Here is a 16,408-nt window from a genome sequence, read left to right as displayed (position 1 = left end):
CACTTACCAAAACCTTATGACATATATTTTACTGTCTGTGTGTGTGTGTGAAGTTGCTTCAGTAGTGTCTGACTCTTTGCAACCCTATGGACTGTGGCCCACCAGGCTCCTCTGTTCATGGGATTCTCCAGGCAAGAATACTAGAGTGGGTTGCCATTTCCTTTTCCAGGGGATCTTCCCAACTCAGGGATCAAACCTACATCTCTTGCATCTCCTGCATTGGCAGGTGGCTTCTTTACCACTAGCACCACCTGGGAAGCTCGTATTGTACATCATTTAACTAAGGCATGAGACCAAGGTCACCCAATACTAAATAACAGACTGGAGTGTCTTGTTTTAGAGTGCATAAGCTACATTTATTTTTATTTACGTCAAAACCCCAAAATAAGAGGTAAAAGAATGATATATATTTTCTCTTGAACTGTAGAACAAGTTTCTTGAATATAGTCAAGGAAATCTCATAATTCTTTTTGTCTCCCATAGTATCTAGAATTATCTTGTCTGAAGTGCACAAGGTTTAGCAATAAGTGTGATGTCACAAAAATGAAACCTAGTTTAAAAATGAAACACTCTTCAGAGCTGTCCATATGGGATATAACTGCATTCAGAAAGGGGGAAAAAAAAAACCCTTCAAATTCAAGAAGGAACAATCAAGAAAGAAGTGGAATCAGATACCACCTTTTTTTCCTAATGAGTTCTTTCCCTCTCTCCAAAGAAGGTAATCACACAGGCATCATTAGGAATTAGAATAGAAGAAACATTAATGTTTTACATCTTTTCATAAAACTAGAACCTATTTAGCTATCTCTAACCTTGAAGTACTTAGGTCCTGGGAAGTGGAGAGTGAATGATGGTTTACGCTCATGTTATGACATCTTTTCCAGGGATGTCATATGATCAGCTTTCTTAGACTATTTAGTTGTTTCCGTTTACATCCCCAACCAGGAAGAATTGTAACTCTGATGAACGACTTTCTTTACCAGACCAGACACCTCATTTCCTTCCTTGAAAAATTTGGATTAGCATCCAAACTGTCCCTAGAGGCGAAAAAAAAAAATACAGGAATGCACCAAATCAAAGCTATTCTGAATAGTGATTATAACATGTTAGAAAAACTACCCTGCATTGACTTATGTAGTTTGACCTGATGGTGCTATATAAAGTTTCCCCTTTTTCAAACAATCAAATCAATATTTCAAGATGTGTGAACTTGGGGCTTAAGATAAATTCAGCAATTCAACTGAAAATCTGTCTGTACACTCAAAAATAACAAATCAATGAATTTTGACCATAACTTTGAAATTGATTTTTTAGCTAATATCATTATAAACTTATTATAAGCAACATGAAAAGAGGGTGTCATTTGTTTCTATGAATTCCACCTGTGCAATCAGATAGATTTTTTGTCTCATATTAAGCTGTTATTATATCGTCTCTGTAAATTCATCCTATATGTGATATCTATTGATGCTTCAAATGGTAAAACCAGAAGTCTAAGCTGTGGTTGCAGTGTTCTGTTGCTAAAAGTGTAGATGCAATGCATACTCCAAGGTGTGATATTTGCCCTGTGGTCTTTCTTCACTGCTGCAGCATCTTTGTTTTTCTTCTTGTAGTACTTGATGGTAGCCTAGTTTGTTTCATCAAAGCCCCTAAGTCATGTTGCAAACACTTTCTGCCAGAGAATCCATTCTTTTTTTTTTTCTGCCCATGCTCTGGAAGCCCATATCAATAAGATGTTGTTATAGAGCTGTCATTTTTGTCCTACAACAAATCTCACTGTAGCAGAGTGTCCTGTGGCTGCAGATGCTATTAATGTTTTCTCTGCTCTGTCAATTGATTTCAAGGCTGCCTCCCTATCAGGCCGCGTGCTCCTTCAAAAGCTACATAAGCCAGACTGAAGGGAAGGATCATAAAAGTGTCTGACAATCTCACATCATCTTCACACAACCTGCCATTTCTGGATAAATTCTTCCCAGGTGGATCTTTGTGTAATAGTCTCCTCAACTCTCCAGTCAACTTTCCTCTTTCCCATGATGGAAAGTCTCTTGACTGAGCTAGAGAAACCATCTGGATATTTTGTGGTCACAGGGGCCGTCATACTCACTTTCAAAATAAAAATAAAATGGTCAAGTAGGCATTATTTCTCTTTTAACTCTTAAGTCATAACTGACATAGCAGTGGATACCACTGAAATGTTTACACTTTCGTTTAAGGAAAGCTGTCCATGGCTTCCACTGCTGATTGCTTCTCCAAGTGTATGGCGATTTGCACATTACCCATCATTCAAGATGGGATTCTGCTTCCATCTCCTGTCCTTCAGTCATTTGGTCCTTGCCAAAATGTCCTTGAAACTGGTCCTACCCAAAACATCCATGAGCATATTTAGTCCATGCCAAATGGATTTGGATACGACCAAATGTCAAAGACTTTGGTGTAGACCAAATGTCTTAAGGATGTTTTGGACAGGACCAGATGTCTACAAAACCTTGTGCATTCCAGTTCAGACAATGGCTAGGTAATGGCCGTGACAGAGGAGCCATGAGAATGGATGGCATTGCCCCCAAAAGTGAGCTGAGTGAGAATATCAGTGTATAAGGGTGGGTCAAAAGTACCCATGCACTTTTTCCATCTCACCCTTGTTCTCCAAAATGGGATCATTTGTTCTTGTTTTTTTCCATTTGTTCTTTTGATACTGTCTGCTTGCTCATCTTCTATGACTCCTCTCTTTCCACATCATGGGGAGTTTTCTGATACTGAAAACCTTGTTCATCAGTCCTGTGGGTTTCTGTGACATTCATCGAAGTGAAGTGTTCTCTCAACTGGAATGCAACTGTTTCCATTAAGGGCTCAAACAAACCCTGCATATGACTTGATCTCCCAGGACACACACAACTCATTCAGTTCCAAAGATCTCCTTGTATTCTCTGGAAAACATAAAAATTACTCAGCAGGAGTCCTAAGGACCTGGCCTCAGCATATCTTGTCAACAAAATGTCAAGGACAAGTCAAGGGCAGTCTTTGTATTTGCAATGCAAGCATATCACGATAGACAATTCACATGTCCATAAAAAGTCAACGGAAACCAGAAATTTGAGGGAGAAAAGAAACTACTTCTCATTTGAAATGGTTCATAGGAGACTTCTTCCTTTTCTTTTTCTGACCTCTTCATGTTCATTATCTTAGCATGTTGACAAAAAGTAGATGGTGGCATTCCTTTATTTACATAAAAATAGCTTTCTTTTAATGAGAAAAAAAAAATGGAACATGAAGGAAACTAATAGTAGAAGTCACAATCTAGAAATAGACCTGGGTGAATATCAAGATGAAACACTGATCCTGTAGAGAAAGAAAAATAATTTCCCCTCTACCCTTCCAGGTTCTTGGTCTAGACACTCCCTGTATTAAAAGAGAAATTAACAGAAGGACATAAGATTTAATTTAATTTTATATATACAAAGATATGAGATCCAAAGAAATGACCAAAGCTATCAGCTTTTATACCTTTTAGATAAAATAATAATAAATTTGCAGACTCGTGAAGTTAGTGAAGAAGTAACAAGGTTTGTTCATGCAACCTTCCGGGCTTTAAATTCTCTGACTCTGGTGATAGGATCTATTTCTACTTCCCAGTACAAGGAGGGTACTTTTCACTTGGGGGTTTAATTCCTGTCTTCAGGGGGACAAAGGTGGGTAGAACGTTCTCTTTGAGCTGGCTGTTCCTTAAATAACAAATAATTAATATGCTAATATGGCACATTTTGGGGTAACCTGCTTTCAGTCCCATCAACTATTTAAAATCAAAGTAAATTCATCATAAAGTTATAGATCAAGTATATACAGCAGGTGGCCAATGTTCTTCCTTCCCTAGGGCCAAATGTACCACATTCCTGTTCCTATAAACATTTCTGTTACGTTGACACTTTCATAAAAACAAACCAAACCAAAAAAAAAAAAAAAGCATCTCTCTTTGGCAAGCACCAAAGCCAGAATGTTTTGGAGGAAAATAAAATTTTGCAAAGGATGCTGAGTGGCTGTAGAGGACTAAGGCTGTCATTACTGTCTGCTTTATTCTTATATCATTGCCTCAACCCTTCCACTAATGTCTCTGAACACAGTGGGGCACAGTGTAGACACCTGAAGAAGCAATGGTGGGAAGGTGGTGTGGGTGGGAGGTGGACTCAGAAGATGTCCCCTGCCCAGAGACCATGGGTGGGAGAGGAAGAGGAGGACAGCACTCAAGGTGTGATTGGGTGGAAGCCGCTTCAGCTCTTTGCTCTACTTGGCAATGCTGCCATCACACAGACAGGTTTATAGCCGGGGCAGATGGAGATGTCAAAGGAGAAAGACAACACAGATCCAAAGGGAAAATGGTTTGCCCCCTGTCCAATATGAATGAAATGGGGCATCATATATACAATGGAATATTCAGCTCAGTTCAGTTCAGTCGCTCAGTCGTGTCCAACTCTTTGTGACCCCATGGACTGCAGCATGCCAGGCCTCCTTGTCCATCACCAACTCCCGGAGTCCACCCAAACCCATGTCCATCGAGCCATCTCATCCTCTGTCGTCCCCTTTTCCTCCTGCCCTCAATCTTTCCCAGCATCAGGGTCTTTTCCAATGAGTCAACTCTTCGCATCATGTGGCCAAAGGATTGGAGTTTCAGCTTCAACATCAGTCCTTCCAATGAACACCCAGGACTGATCTCCTTTAGGTTGGACTGGTTGGATCTCCTTGCAGTCCAAGGGACTCTCGAGAGTCTTCTCCAGCACCACAGTTCAAAAGCATCAATTCTTTGGCGTTCAGCTTTCTTTATACTCCAGCTCTCACATCCATACATGACCACTGGAATAACCATAGCCTTACTCATCCATAAAAAGGAATGAAATACTGCCATTTGCAGCCACTTGGATGAATCTAGAGACTGTCATACTGAGTGAGGTAAGACAGAGAAAGACAAATACCATGTGATATTGCTTATATGTGGAATCTAAAAAAATGGCACAAATGAACTTCTTTACAAAACAGAGTCAGAGATGTAGAAAACAAACTTACAGCTACCAAGGGAGAAAGGGGAGGGGGGAGATAAATTGGGAATTAGGGATTGATGTATACTCACTACTACATAGAAAATAGATAACTAATAAAATCCCACTGTATAGAACAGGGAACGCTACTCAATTCTCTATAATGGCCTAAATGGGAAAAGAATCTTAAGAAGAGTGGAGATATATATATGTATAACTGACTCACTTTGCTGTACAGCAGAAACTAACACAACATTGTAAATCAACTATCCTCTAATAAAAATTAATTTATAAAAGGAAATGGGGCTTCTGTGATATTCTGTGACCTGAGGTTGTTATGAGCCTGAAATGAGAGAATTGCTGTCTCATTAGCAGTCACCGATAATGCCCACGTTTGGTGGGCCCATCGGAGCTAAATGAATAAGCTCTCGTGAAGGGCATGGAGAGATATGGGGATTAGAACAAACCCATCGATGTGCCAGCAGGTGGAAAATACAGCTCTTATCGCTCTCCCGCTTCTTTTATGTGCTCATGAGATAATAGCACATGTACTCATTCAAAATGAACTATTGACTATGACTTTGCACAGCCACTCTACCTCTTTCTACTAATCTAGGGGGATTCGTAATGTTATCTCCTTGCGGCTCAACCCTTCTGAACCTGTCAAATAAGTCCTCTCACAATGCATATTAATCTGAGGCACGCATTTGAAAGAAAGAGCTGATAAGTCCATCTTTAAGATGTGATAAGTATAAAACGTTTCTAATGAACGAGTATTGTGTCAAACATCTACAGGATCACCAAAACCCGGGGATATTTAATTAAAAGCACGCACATGCAAGATAATGAGGGGGGGAAGGAGACTCTGCCTGTATGTGGGTTTCTAGTTTCTAAAAATCAGCCATCTTTTGCTGTATTGCTGCTACTTAAATATTGCACCCAAAGTCATGCATGAATTTGAAAGGAAATGTGCTGTGAAACACACTCTTTAATTGGTATATGACTTCTTCGTGTGGGTCTGTGTGTGTGTGATGATAAATAGTTTAGGCATCAAGGAAGTCATAAACACGTTATCAGAGGTAGTTCAGTTCTTTGGAAATTGATGTTGTACTGGGCAGAAATATTTGTCTCAGGGATAAAAAGAAAGAACACAGAAAATAAAAAAATATTCCCTGAAATCTGTGCTGTGAGGCTAAACTGGGAAGCTTAAATAATCATTTCTAAACAAAGGGAACTGCATCGTCAGAAGCCCGCCAGAAGTCGAGAACTCATTTAAAGGGAATTCTTAAAGGCTACTTCTGTCAAGGAAAGTTAGGTTGAAAGATGACAAGTTTTCCTTCCCCTTTTATAGGCTATAATTTACCCTTTGAGAACTATTTTCCTTCCTTATCTTTGCTTCAGATTTACTCACTCTAGTTGTTCAAAAAGCACAGTGATTTGGCAAATGGTGAGAGAGGGGCTGCACCTTGCGAAATTGTAGTATCCTTGAGTCCCATGGAGACTGTCAAGGTTTCATCTCTCCCCTGTTATCGCTAGCTAAAACTTCTTTTTGCCCTTTTCAAAGGTCAGGGTGAGCAGATATTTTTGTAAGGGGCACATTTGGACTAAAGAAATGAGCAAGTGTGCTGACAGCAAGACACTTCTGAAAAAGAAACAAAGGAAAGGTCATTGGCCTGGAATCCTTCCTGGGGGTGGAGGTTTGGGGCAAAGGGACAAGGATAGGGTGGGATAATAAAATATCTGGATTTAGCACTGGGTCTGTTCACTGACGTGAGCCTGGAGGATAATGGCCAGTGCCAAGGGAGAGGGATGTGATAAAAGAAGCACAGAAGCCAGGATAAACATCTCTTCTCCCTCCCTTTCTAGGGGTAGCTCATTATTTGTTTGTTCTTAAGAATTCTCAATGTTCTGTACAAGTATGATGTTAAATGTGTGCATTGGTAAAAAACTGATAGCACCTCAAGTTCAGACAAGATTGGGCATGTTCAGGGAGGTATGGCCATAGACAATAGCACCCCAAGTTCATTCAAGAAATATAAACATGTTGAAACAGTGCACAAAAAGTCCTAATTCAGTTTGTGGCACTAACCTCAACAAAGATGCTCTTTGAATCTCATACCAGTTAAATCACAGCCTTTATTTTTTTTCCTGATTCCTCTGGGTAAAATAAAGATGCAATGCCAGGTACACGATGTCATGGTTATCATCTTTGGAAGATTCATGCTTTCCATGTCTAGTGTTAAGCAAACGAAAAGAGGGCATACGCTTTTGTATTTTCATGTGTTTCTAAATTAAAAAAGAAAATCACACAGGTCTCTCATACCCTGGAAGAATGTATAAAACAGGTAGATTAAAAAAGACAACATTTTAAAAAATAACATAAAATATATTGACTGTATCTGTTGCCTTCTTATTTGATGTAATTTAGACAAGATATAAGGAAATATGGTTACTGACATCTCAATGTTGGACTGTTTCTAATCACAGTTTTACTGTTTCCTTTTTAAAAAAATTTGTTTATTTTTTAAATTTATTTGACTGTGCCACATCTTAATTGCATCATGTGGGATCTTTAGTTTGATATGTGGGATCTAGTTCCCTGACCAGGGATTGAACCCAGACCCACTGCATTGGGAGTGTGGAGTCTTAGCCACTGGACCACCAGGGAAGTCTCTACTGTTTCCTTTTTGACTTATATTGGTGATCATTTCTAATTTGCTTGGAGTTTTGTTCATGCATTTCAAGTTTGGTCACTTCTTTTGTCTACTATTCAGCTTGTATTGTTTTTCTTTCTTGATAAGCTTCTCTTTTTTCTTTTTAAAAACACTTTTCCTCACATTTTTAATCGAAGTACAGCTGATTAAAATACTATATTAGTTTCAGTTGTGCAACATAGTGATTCAATGTTTTTATAGGTTGTTCTCCATTTAAAGTTATAAAATATTAGTTGTATTCCCTATGCATTATATACATATTCATTACATTTGGGTATCTTGTTTATTTTATACCTAGTGGTTTGTACTTCTTAATCCCTCTCCTTATTTTGCCCCTCCCTCCACCCCTCCCCCCTCTGGTAACCACTAGTTTGTTCTTTGTATCTCTGAGTCCCTTTCTGTTTGTTATATTCATTCAAGTTTGTTTTGCTAAACCTTTAGCATATTTTTTTTTTTACTCCATTGAAGAAACAGAGGGAAAATAAAGCAACTGTTGAGAAAAACTGTGATTAGAAAAAAGACTATTAGGAGATTTTGATTTAGGTTGCTTTAATTTTTTTTTCCCTCTAAAGTACTTTTAAACTCTTTTCCCAGAAGATGCTTGTTCTGCATTTGTATATAATTTATCTTTGTACTAAAAGCTGCATTTACATTCAAGGATTTATAGCCTGGAACCAATTTCTTAGTCTACAATAGAATTTCTTCTTTTTGAACTTACATTAATTCTAGGTTTCTTAAAAAGTAAATTGTCTATGTTTTGTTTGCATATGATAGTTTATCAAAATAGAAACACATGATTGTTTCTTGAAAGAGTCTTATAGTAAGTCTTAGAGGTGATACATAGAATGTGGTGAAATTAAACTGACAATAGAGAAATCTGTGTATTTTAACAATTATTGATGAAGCCAAGAGAGCTTGGATGAAGAATAGCTATCGGTTCATAATAATTTGATGCCAATTTATATGAACTTGTTAATTTTAAGAATTGGTTTGCTCATTCGTAGAAAATCTGGCAATGACATAGATTTCACAAATAAAGTACAAACATATATTTAAATTAATGTTTTTTCTTCCATATAGGACAAATTTAGTCACAGCTTATGTTTCATGTTATAGTGATTTCATTTTTGTGCCAAGTAAACAAGTGATTCACAAAAATCTCTTATCTCTGTCTCTGTCCCTTTTATTGACGTTTCACTTGATGGGGTTTTATCCTTAGAAATTACCTTCTTTTTCCCAGGAAATAAAATTATCCTAAGTTTGCTTTTAAAAAAGCAACATACAAAACAAAACAACAATCACAAAATAACACTGGAAAAAATCCAAGAACTATTCTCTCTATTTTCGGCTTTCCTAAGCTCAGAAGCCTTAGTTTATGGAAATAAGGGATCCATTATTAAGATTCAGAATCCTTGAAGAAAATTTATTCTTATGGCACCCTTAGTGCAATCCTTAGGTGTATTTTCTTCTACCTACTTCTATTTTTTCACCTACTTCTCTTTTTTCAAGAAAACTTGTTAATCAGATATTTATCCACTGTTGAATATGGGCAAACATTTGGTTGACCCAGAGAAAGTCTATAGTTGGAAGTTTGCAGTTTCTTGGTTTGCATTTTCAGTGGTTCCTATGAACATTTACTTATATTTGCTGTAAAGCCTTCTTTATTAACTATATCATGTTAGCCATACAGGGGAAATCAATTTCTATCACTCCAAGTACTGAATCTAGATCTCTGAGTTACCATGTTACTCCTTCAGCACTGATGAGGTTCACTTGTTTCCACGTCATTTAAGCCTCAAGATGATAAAGTCTATTTATAAGCATTGAATCCAAGAATGAATGATATTATGTAAATGCACAGAATCATTATTTTATCCCAAACCAAGGAGCATTCCAGATCAATGTTATGACACATTGTTGAATTTATTGTTTTAGTTCTAATGACACACACATTATATTGTCAATTTCCAGTTACTGGGCAACTTGTTCCAAAATGCTTCCATTCATCATACTGACGGTGATGTTAATCAAATTGACTATCCTTAACAAAAAGCCCTGCTTCATTTGAGTTATATTGCTTTTCTGCCTACGGGGAACATTTACACAATTAACAAAAGCAGATCGAATGCTAATAAAGAAAACAAATGAAGATTTATTCATAATCCTCAAAAGAATTGTAATAATTTAATTAAGGTGTATGGTACTTTTGGAAGGGAAGTGATAAAATGGGAAAAAAAAAATTCTTTGTGAGAAGGTGAAAGGGAGGGCCAAAGAAGCTTGTTAAAGAATTCTTCAGCTTTTGTAATTTTCATTGATTTTTAATCTCAAAGAACAACAGACAGGAGTCCATTGAAGATAGAGGTTAGCACTTGAGGAGAAGAAAAAAAAAAAGAGGATCAATCAAAATCTGAAGCTTGCCAAATACTTGAAAGCTATAGAAACAGCCGGAGGGAGAACAATAGTTTGGGGTGCTCCAAGGGAATAAAAGAAATACTTAACGGGATGAAATTAAGAAGCAAGGGAAAATTCGAACTGATAATCAAACAATGTTTTCTGGCAGCCACAGATGATCCATTCCTAAGCGATGCTAGACTTCCCGTGGAGATGTTTTCCTTCAAAGTTTTATTCTCAGCCATTAAGAGGAAAACAAAGCTTCCTAAACTATGAGATGAATGAAACATCAATGGTTGTGAAGACTGTTGGCTCAGTTAAACGTACCGAGGTCTTTCGGGGTAAGAATAGTAATGCAGTAAGAACATTCAAACTTAGACTAGATTCTGAGGCTCGTCCATCTCGTTAATAACCCAGGAACAAGGAGCAATTCATAGTAATTTGGGAAGTCATAGCCACTCTTTAAAGTCATCAAAGCACTAATTCAGTCTTTGAAATTCGTATATAACTGAGAAGGAGTTATGCCTAACATGGCACCAGAAGAATCTATGTGTCATGGACACATGCTGCCTCCTAGGTGGATGTCGGATGCAGTCTAGCTGGGAGCCATGCCACTGACACATGCAATATGAGGGCGTCGTCTAGGGCTGACACGTGCAGGATTGAGTCCAAGGGGGAATCAGTGAAGGTTGGACTCTTCAGGGAAGTCTTTATGGAGGTGGGCTGGGAAGAGTTAACAAATTTGAATTTGTGAAAGAGGTAGGAAAGTACATAGGAAAGTGGCTATATGAGAATCAACAAGGCAAAAATGAACATTCTGTTATTTCACAATATCGTGAAATTTATGAAGTCTATGTATTTACCTTCCTTTTTTAAAGATTATTTTCTGGATGTGGGCCATGTTTAAAGTCTTTATTGAATTTGTTACAATCTTCATTCTGTTTTTTAGGTTTTGGTTTTTTGGCCCCAAGGCATGTGGGATCTTAGCTCCCCGACCAGGGATCAAATCCTCACCCCCTGCACTGGAAGGTGAAGTTTTAACCACTGGACTGCCAGGGAAGTCCTAATGTGTTTAACTTCTTAAAATGTATGGGCTTGCTTATAGGAAGAGAATTTTATACTGAAAGACACTAGACCATTATGTTTCTTATTAAAAATAAAAAACAAACAAAGAGATGGCATATTCACAGTTCAGTTCAGTCGCTCAGTCGTATCCGACTATTTGCGACCCCATAGACTGCAGCACGCCAGGCCTCCCTGTCTATCGCCAGCTCTGGAGTTTACTCAAACTCATGTCCATTGAGTTGGTGATGTCATCCAACCATCTCATCCTCTGTCGTCCCCTTCTCCTGCCCTCAATCTTTCCCAGCATCAGGGTCTTTTCCAATGAGTTGGTTCTTCGCATCATGTGGCCAAAGGATTGGAGTTTTGGCTTCAGCATCAGTCCTTCCAATGAATATTCAGGACTGATCTCCATTAGGATGGACTGGTTGGATCTCCTTGCTGTCCAAGGGATTCTCAAGAGTCTTCTCCAACACCACAGTTCAAAAGCATCAATTCTTTGGTGCTCAGCTTTCTTTATAGTCCAACTCTCACATCCATACATGACCACTGGAAAAGCCATAGCTTTGAGTAGACAGACCTTTGTGGCAAAGTAATGTCTCTGCTTTTTAATATGCTGTCTAGGTTGGTCATAACTTTCCTTCCAAGGAGCAAGCGTCTTTTAATTTCATGGCTGCAATCACCATCTGCAGTGATTTTGGAGACCCCAAAAATAAAGTCTGTCACAGTTTCCACTGTTTCCCCATCTATTTGACATGAAGTGATAGGACCAGATGCCACGATCTTAGTTTTCTGAATGTTGAGTTTTAAGCCAACTGTTTCACTCTCCTCTTACACTTTCATTCAAAAGCTCTTTGGTTCTTCACTTTCTGCCATAAGAGTCGTGTCATCTGCATATCTGAGGTTATTGATATTTCTCCCGGCAATCTTGATTCACGTTTGTGCTGCATCCAGCCCAGCATTTCTCATGATGTATTCTGCATATAAGTTAAATAAGCAGGGTGATAATATACAGCCTTGACATAATCCTTTCCCTATTTGGAACCAGTCTGTTGTTCCATGTCCAGTTCTAACTCCCATCTCTTAAAGAATTTTCCACAGGTTGTTGTGGTCCACACAGTCAAAGGCAATAAAGCAAAGTAGATGTTTTTCTGGAACTCTCTCGCTTTTTCGATGATCTAACAGATGTTGGCAATTTGATCTCTGGTTCCTCTGTCTTTTCTAGATCCAGCTTGAACATCTGAAAGTTCACGGTTCACATACTGTTGAAGCCTGGCTTGGAGAATTTCGAGCAGTACTTTACTAGCGTGTGAGATGAGTGCAATTGTGCGGTAGTTTGAGCATTCTTTGGCATTGCCTTTCTTTGGGATTGGAATGAAAACTGACCTTTTCCAGTCCTGTGGCCACTGGTGACTTTTCCAAATTTGCTGGCATATTGACTGCAGCACTTTCACAGCATCATCTTTGAGGATTTGAAACAGCTCAACTGGAATTCCATCACTTCCACTAGCTTTGTTCATAGTGATGCTTTCTAAGGCCAACTTGACTTCACATTCCAGGATGTCTGGATCTAGGTTGGTGTTCACACCATCGTGATATTCACAGAGATGCCTATATATGAGGAGCATCATATGCAATAGAATAAGTTGCAACGAAAATTTTAAGACATGAATGCTAAACACAGTTCTGCTGTTAACGAATATCACACTTCTGGTAAGAAATGTCACCTCTCTGGACCTCCATTTGGCCTTCTATAATAAAGAAGAAACTGAATAAAATAAGTAAACATGTACATAAGTAAGCTTTCCCAACTGCTTCAATGCTCCTTTCCTGCTCTATACTTCTAAAATTCTCTTTGAATTGATTTGGAAAAAAGTGTAGAGCTGTACAAGTTATATTAATTTGGAATGTGGGAAAGCTCATTATGGGTTTAGGTTGAGTTGGGGACACATAAAACGTATCCAGTTCAAAGGAAGAGTGAAAGGAACTACAAAGGAACCAAGAAATTGACATCCTTCTTTTCTTATTTCTTCTCCTTGTTAGTCTTTCCTCCAATGGCATGGTGGGTTGGGTCCTAACTTCAGATCCCATAAAGAGAGGCCAAGCTAACATCTGACAGATGCAAGAACATTTAGCCACGTCTTGTCTGGTTACAATAAAGAAAATGATGGAAGGATTCTGATGTTCGGTTTGGAAAGAGAAGCGTCATTCAATTAGTTTGATTCCTGAGCTAGGCAGTGTTTCCTTTTGCTTGCCAAGTCACTATTTCAGTTAGGACTTAGGTAAATACTTTAAAGACTACCAGCTAGTTTCCTTTCATACACACTCAGAGCAATGCACAAGGATAAGATAGAGCTGGAAAATCCTATTTGACAGAGGGGATTTTTAAAAAATGGGTACAATGAAGGGACAGAACAAGTTCAATACAAAAACTTTCTGCTTTTCAACATAGGGACTTTCCATAGTGCTTATTGTTATTAATCTAAGTTCTGCTTGAGATGTAAGGGAAAAAAACACACACTTCCACTTACTTATGTCAAATTATTACTTTTCTACTTGGAAATATGAAAGATTTTGTGTTGCTCAATGCCTGTGCTTATGAGTATTAGAACACAAGTTGGGTTAGAGATAGCAGGGAATGAAATTCCACGTATTTTAGACAATTTGTGGCTTCACTTTGAAAACAAATAAATTAAACATAAGCTGTTTAAACATAAATTAAAGACAAAGATAGAATAGACAGGACATAGCACAAACCCATGTCAAGAAAGGCTTAAGATATAAAGCCCTAGGTATTAGCATGTTTGGTTTGTGTCAGTGCTTCGGAATATCAAGATTCATTGCTCTAGACTGTAGCACTGATGAACAGTTGTAAAGATGGAGATATTAATATCTTGTAAAAGTATTTAAATAATGAAGTCTGCATAGAGTTCATGTCAAAACAAGAATTAGCCCCCAACTAAAATAAATAAATAAAAAAAAAGAAAAGAAAAGAAATGTAACCAGTAAACATGAGTGACTAGTTCAATTAAACCCCATCAGCCTGAAAATCTTCTAAAACCCATTAACAGGGACTTACCTGGTGGTCCAGGGATTAAGATTTTGCCTTCCAATGCAGAGGATGCAAGTTAGATCTCTGGTTGAGGGGCTAAGATTCCCACATGCCTTGTGGTCAAACAAACAAAAGACAAAAATAATATTGTAACAAATTCAATAAGGACTTTAGAAATAGTCCACATCAAAAAAATCTAAACTATAAAAAATAAAAACCCCTGAGATAGAAGATTCAATCTAGAACTGATATTCCAAATATTTCATTAGTTTGTCTTAACAAGGAAGTCAATAACAGGTTGTGGAAAAGGCCTTGGAATCTATATGAGGAGTTCTGAACCTCCTGAATTTGATTCTACTGTTTACAAGATATGTGGTCTTGGGCAAGATACATGTCATACACAGATAATTCTCCTACAAAAAAAAAAAGAAGATGCTAATGCCTACTCTTCTTTACTCACAAAGAATGTGAGAATTGACTGAAATTATATTTGTGACATAATAGTACCCACTCCAGTACTCTTGCCTGGGAAATCCCATGGACAGAGGAGCCTGGTAGGCTGCAGTCCATGGGGTCACTAAGAGTCGGACACAACTGAGTGACTTCACTTTCACTTTTCACCTTCATGCATTGGAGAAGGAAATGGCAACCCACTCCAGTGTTCTTGCCTGGAGAATCTCAGGGACGGGGGAGCCTGGTGGGCTGCCGTCTATGGGGTTGCACAGAGTCGGACACGACTGAAGCGACTTAGCAGTAGCAGTAGTAGCAGTAATTAAATAATAACTCAGGAACCAAACTCCAAGTTCTTAGCATCATCTTAAGTACTATAATTGAATCACTTTTTTTTAAAGATTTTATTTTATTTTTTGTTTGATGTGGATGATTTTTAAAGTCTTTATGGAATTTGTTACAATATTACTTGTGTTTTAGATTTTGGTTTTTTAGCCTCGAGGCATACGGGATCCTAGCTCCCCGACCAGGGGTTGAACCCATGCCCCCTGAATTGGAAGGTGAAATTTTAACTACTAGACCACATGGGGAAGTCCCTAATTGAATCATCTTTTAATTTTCACAAATGACCTAAGAGTCAACAGTACCTTTCCATCTTAAAGATGAGAAAACTATTGCTTAGAGAGATAAAGGGGCTTATCTAAACTCATATGATAAGTAAGATTGAGAACAAAGCTTTAAATTTGTTCTTCTCAGTCCTAAAGCCTGTACATTTCCCCCTGTACCACAGTAATCTTGGAAAACTAGAGCGTGTCTAACAAATGTCTCTAAGTAGAAAACATTGTCAATTATGAAGTTCTGTCACTACAAGCAGAATTATGTTATAAAGTGTCCCAATGGCAGTTTTGGCTATTTCTATTTTGGTTTTGCAAGCAAGGTTAGAAAGACTACCAAAAAATCTAGTCATGTATATGTATGGCAGAGTAGCTTTGCTGGGCGCCTGAAAGGATCACAGCATTGTTAATTGGCTACAATTCAACATAAAATAAAAAAATATATAATATATACTAAAAGTCTACTCATTTCTCAAGACCCATTTCCAGTGCCACTTAGTATATGAAACCTTCTATTAAATTCCTAGTTAATACTACTTACTTCTTCCTTGTATCTGTATGATGTCTGTCATTTTTAATAGTCTTCACATTTTCCTATGCTTATCTTTTCCTTGAGACCAGCACTGTTCAATACTGTAAACATGAGTGTCATGTGGCTCTGTAAATTAAAATTAAATAACTTTTAGAATGTAGTTCCTTAGTCAACTAGTCACATGAGTTAAAGAGCTGCATAAGGCTATTGGCTGCTGTATTAGATAAAGCAGATATAGAACACTTCTATCATCACAGGAATGTTTCAGATAATGATGCTCTAGATCGGGGTCTCTAGCCTTCAGGTTGTGGACTGGTACTCCCCGTCAGATCAGTGGAGGCATTAGATTAGAAATAAAGTGCACAATAAATGTAATGCACTTGAATCATCCCAAAACCTGCCCCAGGTTCATGGAAAATTTGTCTTCCATGAAACCTGTCCCTTGTGCCAAAAAAGTTGGGGACAGCTACTATAGATCACAGGTTTAAAACTACAGAGTGTGGGCAGAATCTGGCCACTGCCTGCCTTTATATATTAAATTTTATTGGAAGACAGCGATGCCCATTCGT

At 38.0% G+C, this 16,408-nt stretch overlaps 2 long non-coding RNA genes across 2 annotated transcripts in view; both read right to left on the bottom strand.

Moving 5' to 3' along the window:
* Positions 1–334: 334 nt before the first annotated feature.
* LOC145518652 (uncharacterized) overlaps positions 335–16,408 on the bottom strand; it is a 51,397-nt gene continuing 35,323 nt past the window's right edge. Inside the window, exons 4-7 of the long non-coding RNA XR_014063082.1 lie at positions 15,849–15,965; positions 14,271–14,356; positions 7,114–7,257; positions 335–1,037 (exon numbers count right to left, since the gene is read on the bottom strand). This is a non-coding gene — a long non-coding RNA (uncharacterized LOC145518652). The remainder of the gene's footprint in view (positions 1,038–7,113; positions 7,258–14,270; positions 14,357–15,848; positions 15,966–16,408) is intronic.
* LOC145518653 (uncharacterized) lies at positions 9,643–11,217 on the bottom strand. The gene is made up of 2 exons (XR_014063083.1): positions 10,233–11,217; positions 9,643–10,145 (listed from the first exon to the last, which is right to left on the bottom strand). It is a non-coding gene; the product is annotated as an uncharacterized LOC145518653 (long non-coding RNA).

This window comes from Giraffa tippelskirchi, chromosome 8, assembly GCF_054371585.1.
Source record: "Giraffa tippelskirchi isolate mGirTip1 chromosome 8, T2T-mGirTip1v1.2.pri, whole genome shotgun sequence".
NCBI lineage: Eukaryota > Metazoa > Chordata > Mammalia > Artiodactyla > Giraffidae > Giraffa > Giraffa tippelskirchi.
This window is presented reverse-complemented; position numbering and strand designations above follow the sequence as displayed.